Below are 13,507 nucleotides of genomic sequence, written 5' to 3'. Positions count from 1 at the left end.
AATGATGAACCTTCTTTCGAAAGTTTTCCCATATAGCATAAACAGTATGTGGTTTGAGTTCAGTAGCTCATGATAACCTCTAGATGTCCATATCCCCTTTCAGGGCTTGCTTAACCACACAAAATACTGGGTTTGACAAGTTCTCTCTGAAAAAGTGGGACTTAGGCTTAACAGTGATGCTAGCAATATATATCTGATAAAGGCCTCATATTTAGAAGTTATAGAAAACTTTTACAAATCAACAAAACAACCCAATTTTAGAAAATCACAAAAAAAAAACCCGGCATTTCAAATTAAAGAATATCAAAATGGCCAGCAAGCATCAGTGTTCTTGGGTCTGCCTGTACTGGCTCCTAAGCACCAATTTTTAAATGTTTGTGAATTTGGTGAGCTGTTAAATAACATCATTATTTAAAATTAAATTACATAAACTTTCAGCAAGGTAAAAGCAAAGGTAATACATACTCAAAACTTATCACTCCTAATTATTTTACTACATTTTATTATTGCCCATTTGTCTGTTGTATCTGTATGGAATTGACTGGGGGGGAGGGGTATATTTATAACAAGAAAATCAGCAAATGCTACATCAGGGATTGATTGTTTTGTCGACAGTCTAGACTTAAGAAAGTAGTAGAGAATTTTTTTTAAATTTATTTATGATAGTCAGAGAGAGAGAGAGAGAGAGAGAGAGAGGCAGAGACACAGGCAGAGGGAAAAGCAGGCTCCATGCACCAGGAGCCCAATGTGGGACTCGATCCCGGGTTTTCAGGATCGCGCCCTGGGCCAAAGGCAGGCGCCAAACCGCTGCACCACCCAGGGATCCCCAAGAAAGTAGTAGAGAAAAATGTTAATAATACTGATTAAAATTGAGTGTGTCATATCTGTAGCCATTGTATTTTAAAGAACACACAAAAGAAAATTGAAGAAACTTTCTTCTAGAATTTTAAAACTGTAATCTGATGGAGCAAAGAAATTGCCCTAGGCATGGGCAAATGAGAGGAACTCCAACATATATCTTTGTTGCTTCACTTTTGTCTTACTTGTTAATATAAACCAAAATGTCAACCCACAGTCATGTCAGAACTACTATTGATTGCGACCTCAGTTTGGCTACACTTTCAAGAGTCCAGCAAAACATCAGTGAATGTATTCTGTGAAAAATCAATTGGCATTATGGAATTCCAAATTAAAGACTACTGTGTACTTCTTATTGTTTGTAAATTGTGTGTGTTACATACACTTTATATAGTAAAATTTATAATATACTTTATATGTGTATTTTTCCCCAGATAGTGGTTATTAAACATTTACGATGCCACTGGCCACCTCATAGAGAAAAATACTCATCATCATTATTCACTAGCAAAATGCAGTTAAAACCACAGTAAGATAGTACTATACCTTCATCATAGTGATGACTAAAATTAACTGAAAATACCAAGTGTGGACAAGGATATGGAATATCTGTTTTCACATGGTCCTGGTAGGAGTTTAAGTTGGAAAGATCACTTTGGAAGCTGTTTGGCACTATCATAAGCTAAACATACACATGCCTATGATGCACCTTTCTACTCATGGGCATATAGTCAACAAAATGAGTGCTTATGTCCAGTAAGATATACGAGCAAGAATATTCATTCCAGCTTGATTTATAATAGTCTAAATTGGAAACAGTCTAAATGTCCATCAGTGGTAGAATGGATGCATAAGTTGTGGTATAGTCAAATATTGGGATACTTCAGAGCAATGAAAAAGAGATGACTGTAACACATCATTATGTTTGTTACATGCAAGAAACCAGATGCAAAATGGTATATAGTGTCTGTTTCTGTTTATATGACGTTCAAGAAGAGACACAACTAATTTATGGTGAGAGCGGTCAAAATAGTGGTTACCTCTGGAGGGAGTGAGTATTGACTGAGAAAAGCATATTCTATATCTTGATCTGGATGTTGGTTACAGGTGTATGTGCATTTAAAAATCAAGCTATACATTTACAATTTTTGTGCTAAATGTAAACTCAGGCTGTATGTCATTTTAAAAAATAAACATTATTTAAAAAGTGGCCCCCAGAACTGAAAACAGTTTCCCAGTTTGGTCAGAACATAGTAAATGTTTACTACCTAGATATGAATTTGTGAATGTCTTCCTCCAGGACTGTGCAGGGCCCATTTGTGCCACAAATCCACCTGCTGCAGCCGTGACTATTGCACTCTACATAATCTGCTTTTGCAGATGCGGCTTTTGATGACATTACTGTTTTTGTTGATTCTGTTAGATCTATTAGATGTAATAACCATAAACCTGAATTATTGTGGACGTTTTTACTTGAGCTATAAGACTTTACATTTCTCCAAATTTGTTTTAATATTTGATCTGCTTTTCCCCCATGAAGATTTTCTTTCTTCTTTTCTTTTTTTTTTTTTAAGTATTTACCTTTTAGAGCATATTTATTCTTGGGGTTTGATCTTATCATCTAGGACAGTGGCTTTCAAACTTGACTAATCATTAGAATCACTGGAGAAAGTTTCCCAGACCTAACTCTGCTTGTTCTGATTCAGTAGTTGTAGGTTGAGGTTCTGAGTTCTGTTTTAATATTTCCCTTAGAAAATTGTAATGATAAGTCTGGTTTGGGAAACTATTAACCTATCACTTTAGCGATCCTTCCAGCTTTGTGTTAGAGTCAGATACGGTAACAACGAAACACATATCCAGAGAGTAAGAGGTTTGCTTCGAGCCTTAGGACAAGTAGTCCTACTTGTAGTAGAGTGAGGACTGACTTCTAGCCAAGTCCTCTTTCAATCTCACAAAATTATTAACCTAAGGATGCAGTGACACTACTGTCAGACCAGGGTCCAGTGAATTTACAAATTCAGTCCTCATCTGGACCATTAATTTTACTCAAAGAAAAAATTCCACAAAATAGTAATAGAGTCCTGGTCATGCATTGGAAAATTCTATGCTATTGTATAAAACAGAGACAGGCAAGAATAAATGCTTAACACAATCTATCTTTATTATGGGAAAAGCAATTTAAAACATTTTTCACTGAGTAGTGCTAGAACATTACTGAAAAAGAAAGTTAATGCTTTTTCCTTTGAAAAGGCCTTCTATAACGTGTAGATATCGTCATATTAGAGACACTCCAGGGAAATGCTTGGTCAACTAAAATTGTTAAAGAGCAAAAATTGAATATTGACTTGGAAGTGAAGTGAAATACAATTTCCCACTTCTGTGAATTTTAATGGTAGCCATTGATGTTCTTCTTAATTCCCCCCCCCCCAAAAAAAACAGAAGATATTCTTGAAGGAAGAAAAAAAGGCTTTGACAGCTAGTACAGTGAAATTGATGGCAGCATAAGGCTGTTTGAGGAAAAAAATGTGGGAACTCAAACACTGTTGGTGGGAGTATAAATTGAATCAGCCACTTTGAAGAACAATTTGGCAGTTTCTATTAAAATGAAAAATGCTTATACCTTATCATTTAAGAATCCTGCGTCTATGTATCTATTATAAAGAAAAAAAATTCTTGGAATGTGTGCCCAATGAGAAGTTTGCAAACCTGTTGTTTGTCCTTGATAGTGAACAACTGGACACCTGAATCCGCATCAATAGGGAAACGGCTAACAATGCTGAGAAGTGGCCATGCTATGGAATACCTCAGTGTTCAGGTACCTCGCTAAAGATTAACAAGGGAGATCTTCACTGAAGAAAAAACAAGTTGCTGAATGATGAGAATGGTCATTGAGTATAACACTCTGATCAAAAACAAAAGTCTCCGGGTGGCTGGGTGGCTCAGTTCTCTGAGCGTCTCCCTTTAACTTGGGTCATGGTCCCGGGGTCCTGGGATCAAGCCCTGAGTCTGGCTCCCTGTTCAGCAGGGAGCCTGCTTCTCCCTCTCCCTCTGCCACTCCCCTTGCTTGTGCACATGTCCGAGGACTCTCTCCCTCTCTCCGTCAAATAAACAAATCTTTAAAAACAAACCCCCAAAGCCTCAGAAAACAGTAGTATGTTCCTCTAGGCACATAATTTTTCATGAAATCACATGGAGGTCTAGAATTTTGCTAATATGGTAGCCACTAGCCATAGAAGACTAAATTTAGAGATCCCTGGGTGGCGCAGCGATTTGGCGCCTGCCTTTGGCCCAGGGCGCGATCCTGGGGACCCGGGATTGAGTCCCACATCGGGCTCCCTTTATGGAGCCTGCTTCTCCCTCTGCCTGTGTCTGCGCCTCTCTCTCTCTCTCTCTCTCTGCGTGACTATCATGAATAAATAAATAAAAAAAAAGAGAAGACGACTAAATTTAAATTAATAAAAAACATAAAAAAATAAAAATTCTGTTCCTCAGTTGCATTAGACACATTTCAAGTACTGAATAGCCACATGGGACTAGTGGCTCCTATAATGGACAGCAGAGTCTGGAAAAACAGACAAAACTGATCACAGGGTCCCCTATGAAGAGAGCCAAGTTTGGGGATGGTGGTCTATAGGACCTTTAGATTTCTGGGTGACTTTGAAGTTTTTTGCAATGAGAATAGATTGCGTATTATATAGATAATTTATTTATTTATTTTTTTTTAATTTATTTTTATTTTATGATAGTCACAGAGAGAGAGAGAGAGGCAGAGACACAGGCAGAGGGAGAAGCAGGCTCCATGCACCGGGAGCCCGATGTGGGGATTCGATCCCGGGTCTCCAGGATCGCGCCCTGGGCCAAAGGCAGGCGCCAAACCGCTGCGCCACCCAGGGATCCCTTATATAGATAATTTAAAAAGTAATGCATTTGTAAAATTGGGAGCATGTCTAATAGGATTTCTAAAACATTTTTAACATTTAGTGGGTAAATCAGTGTAAATTGATTTGGACATACCATCTTTTTAGCCTATGTAAAAGCTCACAACAAATACTAAAACAAACCGTACAAACCGTTGACTCCTTTCTTCCCTTCCTTTAACATGTGTCTGCTGCACACTATATTCCAGGCATTTAATATACAAGGATCACAAGGCAACTGCTGCTCAGACTAAAGTGTATTTGACATGGGCACAGCAAGAGGATTTCTTTGTCATGCACGAATTTTCCTTTGTAACTGATTAAATAATTACTGGCTGGCTTTGTGCAATGCTTATATAATTACAGAATATTAGTGGTGTTTATTAAACCAGCTAGGATGCATATTTTTATATTAGTGTAATAGGTATTCACATTTATTTTATTAGGGCTGAAAAATAATAATTTTGGGAAAAAACTCAGATTGGTCTTCATAATTTAGCAATCATTCAAGCACTTCCAGGTCAGAATAAGTTCTTTGAAGGACCAGAGAGAAAAGCATATACTTGCTTATACAGCTATACATAGACTTACTGTAGGGCTAGGTGTATTGGCTTGATGGAAGCACAAACACTTTCTCGATTAACTTTTTAGATGATAGAGAAGTCAGTAGTGCGGGGTAAGGCTTAATTATAAGTGTCTTTGACAATGCTGTATCCACAGAAGAGTTGAAAGCCCCATCTAACTATGAACACAGAAAAGAAAGAATCTGGTATCCTCAGATACACGAAGATCAGCGTCTCCATCATATCCAAAGAACTTAACACCTAGCATTTGTCCAATTACATGCTTTCAACTTAATTAAATTACATCCTGGAAATAGTCTGTAAGTCTTAAATAAGGTTCATCTTTTAATTTCAATTAATGATATAGAAACAGGTAAATAATTTCACCATACTTGCAGGAATTTGTTTTTCAATTTCTATTAAGTCTTTTTTGTCTCATCTTAAAAGTGTGGATATAATATAACAAAAGTTGCTTTTAGAATTGAATCTTTCATAGTGTTTGTGCTCATTTGAAGAAAAAAAGATTTATTGTATTGGTATGCAATAATTTCTATTTTTAAAAATCCATTATTTATTAAAATATTAGCAATTGGGGCACTTGGCTAACCCTGACAGTAGAGCATGTGACTTTTGATCTTGGGATCATAAGTTCAAGCCCCATGTTGGGAGTAGAGTTTACTTAAAAAAAATAAAATAGGGGGCATCTGGGTGGCTTAGTGGTTGAGCATCTGCCTTCAGCTCAGGTCGTGATCCTGGGGTCCTGGGATGGAGTCCTGCATCTCTCTGCCTATGTCTCTGCCTCTTTGTGTGTCTCTCATGAATAAATAAATAAAATAATTTAAAAAATCTCTTCCTTTAAAAAATATCAACAGCAAGTTAAGCACTACACAAATGTCTGGATATAAATTTGAAATAGCATCACCTGAGTACGTATTAGTGCCTTCATTTGCTAGACTTCAATTCCATTAACCTCTCCTTATTCTAGTCCCTGGAGACTTAGGAGGCCTTCATGGACCAGCAGTCCATGCGAACTTTGGAAATCGAAACTCTGAGCCCCACTCCAGACCTACTGAATCAGAACCTGTCTTTAGCATGGTCTCCACATGATTCTTAACTAATTCAAAGCTTGAAAAGCACTTGTTTGGCCTTTGGTTGCATTGGTATACCTTCTCACCAATAGTGGCCTGTAGACCAGTCTTTCTTTGGCCTTTTAGCCTGTTCAGTCTTCTATCATGCTATCAACAGAATTATCATTTAGACTCACAGCACAGTTATTTCATAGCCTCTGCACAAGTTATGCCTTTTACAAGGAGAAGAACACCAGTTAAAGAAGAGGGTGGACTTAGCCTCAGCTTCAGCACAGGAGCATAACAATAATGAGAAGTCTCTAGGGGCTGGTACCAGAACTCCTGGTTCTGCTGGAAACATTCTGTTTGACTACAGTTCAGAAGAAAATGAAAGCATACAAGCCTGGGAAGGTTTATATCAGCTATAGGCTATGTTCAAAGGGATGGGTTCTGAGAATAACCATCTCTGGACATGCTTCAAGAGGCAGGTGGATTGAGAGCCAACCAAACTGGCTTTCATAAATCACATTAGCATGTTAAAGGACTAAGATCTTACACCAGAGAAACCTGTTTAACTGTATTCAATGCAGCCCCCATTTTTTTTTTAAATCACAAAGTGCTTCCCTCCGCCCTATTCAGTGTTCATTAAATTTGGACAAAACTAGTCTTTGGTGAGACACACTTTGTGAAAGATTGAGTGCAGAAATTTCTCTTTTATTAAATAATATGTTAGGCCCTAAAAGGTTAGAAAATCTGACTTATTATATAACACTTGATATGTATATGCAGCTCTGTAGTTTCATCATTTTAGAAATAAAACAATACTTTGATTCCAAATATTAAATTAACTTAAGCATTGCCCTCCCACTCTGGCTCTCAAGCTGTGAGTCATATGTCAGAATAAATTTTGTTACCTAGTTAGGGAGGGAATTTTCATAAGTTTCAGGGCCATAAAAGCATGAGTAAGGCACCTGGTTAGTGCAGTCACCTCTTGTTTTCTTAAACATCAAATATTTTCTGTTTCTCTCTCTTTTATTTATTTATTCATGAGACACACAGAGACTTAGGCAGAGGGAGAAGCATGCTCCCCATGGAGAACCTGATGCGGGACTCGATCCCAGGACCCTGGGATGATGCCCTGAGCCAAAGGCAGACACTCAACCACTGAGCCACCCAGGCGCCCCTCTGTTTCTCTTTTTAAATCATTATCTGTGGAACATACGATTACTACATGCAAATGGCAGAGACCATATTGCCTCAGAACGCATTTGGGATAATGATTTTTCTTAAACATCAACTAAAACTTGCAATCAAAGACAGCATCTGGCTTTTCTTTTTTAAGTTATAAAACCCTAGGGAAGTTCTAGGACTTTTAACTTGGAAATGGAGTTTCAGAGAAACTGAATGAAGTTGTTCAAGGTGACTTAGCTACTTAATTACAAAATTGGAAATAAAACCAGTTTCTGTAATACCTTTTGTAAAACATCCCAAATAAATGACTAGGTTGGAGAACGTTAGATATGAAAAGTATCACCCTAAAAATACGATTTGCTTATGAGGAGTCATTGTCTAAATATGTTAAACTTTAGAAAGCAAATTGCCAGCTACAACTATAAATCCTGAATTATGGACACTTTCAGCAAAGTATACTATTTTGTCTCATAAAAACCATATTACAAAAAACAAAGTAACTGAAACAGATGTTATGTGTCAGAGTCAGAAGGAGGCTCTCCAGTCATATTATGCTAATTTGAAGAAGAGTAAAAATCCTTGTCCTAAGGCTGGTGGGGGATGGGTACAGAGACTGAAAAAGAGATGAGGAAACGTGCTCCTTGGTGTCCAAGTTTTGAATAGACTACTACTGTATAATATTCCTCTGAACTTGGGATATGTGTTGGATTTTGTTCATTAACATGTCTGGTATGTGGACAAAAACAGCAAAAGATTCTGAAGGTCTACCCAAGTTATTTTGTGCATTAACTGTCCCTTTTTCTAATACAATGAACAGTTTTGGGAAGTTTGGAGATCTTTTGATTATGAAGAAATATCTGTCAGAGCCCCCAGATACCATTGCTATTGGGCATTGGTTAGTTTTTGGAAACATTCTCAACTTCAAAAACTGTTGTTATATGTGTGTGTGTATACACACACACACGTATATTTGTTACTCTTGTAATCCCTTGAGGCACTGATTTTTATTATCAATTTGACATTTATCATTTATCTTCTTTACTGGAGGGGTTGTATATATCTCCAATTTTCAAGTGGATATTTTATTGTTTTTAATCTCTGCCAACCAGCACAGTATCTGGTACAAGTTCAGTAATGATGATTTAAAAAGTCCTGTTTCAGGATCCCTGGGTGGCGCAGCGGTTTGGCGCCTGCCTTTGGCCCAGGGCGCGATCCTGGAGACCCGGGATCGAGTCCCACGTCGGGCTCCCGGTGCATGGAGCCTGCTTCTCCCTCTGCCTATGTGTCTGCCTCTCTCTCTCTCTCTCTCTCTCTCTCTCTCTCTCTCTCTCTCTGTATGACTGTCATAAATAAATAAAATAAAAAGTCCTGTTTCACAATGTCCAGATGTGATTTTCAGTGTAGGGATGATAAAATTTTATCATTAGAGGTTATAATGACATAAATTCTAAATGAAAAATAATCACAATGAAAATTTTAAATGAAATAATTTTAGAACATTATTGTTTTGCAAAATGGAAAACTACCATGGAATTTAATAAAAACTCCTTTGTGTCAAAGGAGTACAGACATATAGATGAAAAAACACTCAGAAATTCCACCTCAAGCTGCCCTTACTAGAATGTCATGCCTTTGTAAGAATTACATGACTTGGCAAGCTTCACAGGTTGCCACAGTGTATGTCCTGAGTGGAGCCAAGGGCAGAAGTTAGTGTTAACTAGACCAAGAGCTCAGGGCACTCAGATTTCTATAATTTTTCCAATAAAAATATCCATCATTGATTTTAAATATGGTATCAGATTTCTTTCTTGGAGTGATTTAGTATAGAGTTGAAATAAGAGGCCCTAGCACTTCATAGACCATGAAATACTGATTCTACACTATTGAACTATATGACTGTGGGTAAGTTATTTTTTATTTATTTGAGAGAGAGAGCAGGGGGAGGGGCAGAGAGAAAGAGAGGGAAGAGAGAAGCAGACTCCCTGCTGAGTGAGGAGCTTGACACAGGCCTCCATCCCAGGACTGAGATTTCATCTCAAGATCATGATCCCTGATATCACTACTTCACTCAAAATCAAGAGTCAGACACCTTATAGACTGAGCCACGTAGGGGTCCTTATTTTGGGCAAGTTATTTAACCTTCTTGTGCCCTCATCAGTAAAATAGTGGTAATGAAATAATGCCCTAAGAATTATTGCAAGAATTAAATGAAATACAATGCAAAATGCCTGGCACATTTTGATGTCAATTGATATCTACTGAGTATAAATTTCTGTAAGTTCCTTGTATCAACTAGTGGCAGGTGGCAGTAATTGGGTGTTTATCCAAGCATCCTTCTAAACACTTTATATCATGGGTATTAACATATTTAATCTTTGCAGCATTCTTATGCAATAGCTATTGTTATTATCACTCAGTTTCATAGATGAGGAACTTATTCACAGACATTTAAAGTAACACAGTACGTATCATAGCTGGAGATCAAAACAAGCTTTTGGGTTCCAAACACACTCTTCCTAAGTACAAACCTCTGCCACTGTCAGATCATTTCCACCAACTACATGGGCAGGTTAAAAAGCAGTCTCATTTTAACACACTATTTACCTAATTAAAACATTATAGTTGGTAGAAGCATACAATGCATTCTATAGTCACGTGTGAATAATTTTAATTTATTTATCCTTTTGAATTAGCTGCACCATTGCTCCCTTTCAATTGTGAGAAATCTAGTTTTGCTTGTATCTTACCTAGACAAGGGCACATTTTTCAATCCTTGTTCAGAACCTGTGCAAATCTTATTTCTTATTTGTTTTGCTGCCTGTGAATAATTAATTAAATAAGTGTTATCAAGGATTCTGAATAATCTAAAAAAAACAAATTTAGAAAATCCACAAAAAGGTATTTAGGAAAACCTTTATGAAATTAAGAGATATTATCGGCTGTTCTAGGCGTGGGTGACTTTATCAAAACATTTCACCCACTTTCAAATTTCCACTTGTTAAAACCAAAGGCCTTATTTGGCTGTCATTTGCAGTACTGTGTTTTTCAGAAAAGTTTCTGGCAGCTAATTTTAAAGAGATTTTGTTAAAAAAAAAAAAAGACAATCTGTGTAGTATTCCTGTTGGGAGAATTCCCTTGACACTCTACATTATTATAAAGAAAATCACCAGTTTATCCAAACCTCAGCCACCTTTGGTTATCTTCAGAACTTTACAATTTGTATTTCCTAAGGCAGTGATTTTCAAGCATGAATTTGAAACACTGTGGGGGTTTCCAAGTTATTTGAAGGGAGGATGGCAAAGAATTCTCAAAAAAAAAATTAATTTTCTTTTCAAAAAAGCCACATATCATTTGGGGGATTCAGGAGGGTAATTGTAGATGTTAGGATATTGAACAAATAATGAATGATAGGATATGGAAACCTGTAAAAAGGCAGCCAATTCTTTTTTTTTTATTTTTTTATTTATGATAGTCACAGAGAGAGAGAGAGGGAGAGGCAGAGACACAGGCAGAGGGAGAAGCAGGCTCCATGCACCGGGAGCCCGAACGTGGGATTCAATCCCGGGTCTCCAGGATCGCGCCCTGAGCCAAAGGCAGGCTCCAAACCGCTGCGCCACCCAGGGATCCCCAATTCTATATCTATAATGGAATCCTTTAACATGCACCAAAGCAATGGGAAATTTGCAGAACACTTTTGTTCAGTTTTAGAACATGTTTATCCACAACCTTCAGTGAATTTTCAATAGAATATTATTATATCTTCCATTCCAGCTTAGATAGTCTCATCAACAGAATGTCTAATCTCTGAGCATCCACATGAAATGCCATTTAGGAGAAGGCTAGCTTGTAAATATTTTATTCCTCTCAAATGAAGGTCACTGGAAGCAAGAACTAGAACCTAGAATGTCCTGAACTCAATGAGTTTTGCATTTTATGGCCCATATATTCCCATTCATATCAATTCCTTTATTTGGTCATTGAGAATCACTTTTCTTTACTTAATTAAAACCAGACATTAAATATCGTCAGCTTCCTGGCTCTCATCTAGGTATTTGGGCCATACTTTGACATGTAAATTATTTTGCGGTTAATTTAGTGAGTTATAAACTCCCAGATACTGTGGATAGTATCTAGCTAATCTTTATCCTAGAGCACTTCATATAGTGCCTAGCACAAAATAAATGCCCACAGATGTTTGCTGAATAGAACTGTCTGTAGAGAGTGGGAAATTTTTCTAATAGTTTTTGGGGTGGCATGTCACTTTGCTGCCTGTTTCCCCCCCCCCCCACTTGTTATCTGTTATCTGATTTTTTTTTTTTTTTTCTACAAACCTGAATAGGTTTTACATCTACTGACTACCGGGCTTTTTTTCTTTTTTTAAACAAACTTGCCTATTTCTTCTTGACTGCATTTGCACATTGTAAGTTCCTTATCCTGGAAGGCACTTCTTTTTCACCTTCCTTTCCATTAATTTTTGATATTCCGCATCTTCAAGTTTACTGCAACATTCCCTCATCAGTTATGTATACCTTTTACCTTTTTCACTGTATTTTTCTGCACCTGATAATATCACTACATGTGCTGGTGTTTTCTCCAGAGTGTTGTCTAGTCTTTTCCATTAACTTATGAGTTCTTTAAAGGCAAGCATTGCACACCTGTTTTGCACAACTCCTAATGTAGTGGTCAGTCCTTCAGCCAACTTTACAGAAATTGGCTACTTGTTTAGTGACTATATATATGTGTGTGTGTGTATAAATAAGAAAAGATATGGAGAAATGGATGTCTTTACCTTGTTAAAACTAAGGGGGCTTGCCACTTAATGTTTAGCAGCGAGGAAACCTTTTGTACTTGTGGAAATTCTTCAAGAACAATCATACCCTGATTTTGAAAAATTTGAGTAATTGCAGAACAGATTTTCTGATTAAGTCTTGGAACGTGTGGCTCATTAAATTGTTATAGTTATACCAGGTGGTGGCCCTGTGCTCCTGTAAACAGAACCTAAGCGTATCCTTTTCTGTAGCATTTTACAGACAAAGAATTTAAATTTAAGGTGGAATAACTAGGGAGGGAAATGGGAGAAACTTTAAAAACTGACCTAATAGTAATCATAGAAACCAAAAATAAAAAAAGCACACACACACAAAAAACCCCTAATTGAATCAGACTATTCTGTTCTCCAATTTATCTGGATATATTTCCTAACTCCTTAGATCACTGTTTTTCTTTTCTTTTTTTTTTTTTCTCAAGATTTTATTTATTTATCCATGACAGACAGAGAGAGAGGGGCAGAGACACAGAGGGAGAAGCAGGCTCCATGTAGGGAGCCCGACACGGGACTCAATCCCGGATCTCCAGTATCATACCCCAAGCCGAAGGCGGCGCTAAACCGCTGAGCCACCGGGGCTGCCCAGATCACTGTTTTTCAAATATGAAACAAATATTCTGGGGCAGCCCCGGTGGCTCAGTGGTTGAGTGTCTGCCTTTGACCCAGGGCCGGATCCCAGGGCCCCGGGATCTAGTCCCGCATCGGGCTCCCTGCATGGAGCCTGCTTCTCCCTCTGCCTGTGTCTCTGCCTCTCTCTCCCTGTGTCTCTCATGAATAAATAAATAAAATCTTAAAGAAAAAGAAACACCCAAATATTCTCAATTCCTAAGAAAAGTGATTTGATTTCTGTCCTGAACTCTCTATAGCTTGGCTAGACTGCTGGGGACATCTCTATGCAAAGGTTTGGGCTCCCTTACAACCCAGTTTTAATGTTTGCACTTCCAATGTCCATGTAATGAGATTTAGCAAGCTTTATCACTTGCTTACTTACTTGAATTGTCATAGCATTTTTAATTTTTTCCAGTAATTAAACAAATTTAATAGGCAAGACATAATTTCTTCTCTTTAAAAACATTTTAAACCTCC

At 37.5% G+C, this 13,507-nt stretch overlaps 1 protein-coding gene and 1 long non-coding RNA gene across 32 annotated transcripts in view; one reads left to right on the top strand and one right to left on the bottom strand.

Moving 5' to 3' along the window:
- PDE4D (phosphodiesterase 4D) overlaps positions 1-13,507 on the top strand; it is a 1,448,272-nt gene that overhangs the window by 719,806 nt on the left and 714,959 nt on the right. The window lies entirely within an intron of this gene.
- LOC140633661 (uncharacterized) overlaps positions 1-13,507 on the bottom strand; it is a 61,439-nt gene that overhangs the window by 29,386 nt on the left and 18,546 nt on the right. The window lies entirely within an intron of this gene.

Source organism: Canis lupus, chromosome 5, assembly GCF_048164855.1.
Source record: "Canis lupus baileyi chromosome 5, mCanLup2.hap1, whole genome shotgun sequence".
Classification (NCBI taxonomy): domain Eukaryota; kingdom Metazoa; phylum Chordata; class Mammalia; order Carnivora; family Canidae; genus Canis; species Canis lupus.
The sequence above is the reverse complement of the archived record's forward strand: the minus strand, read 5'-3'. Positions and strand labels throughout refer to the sequence as shown.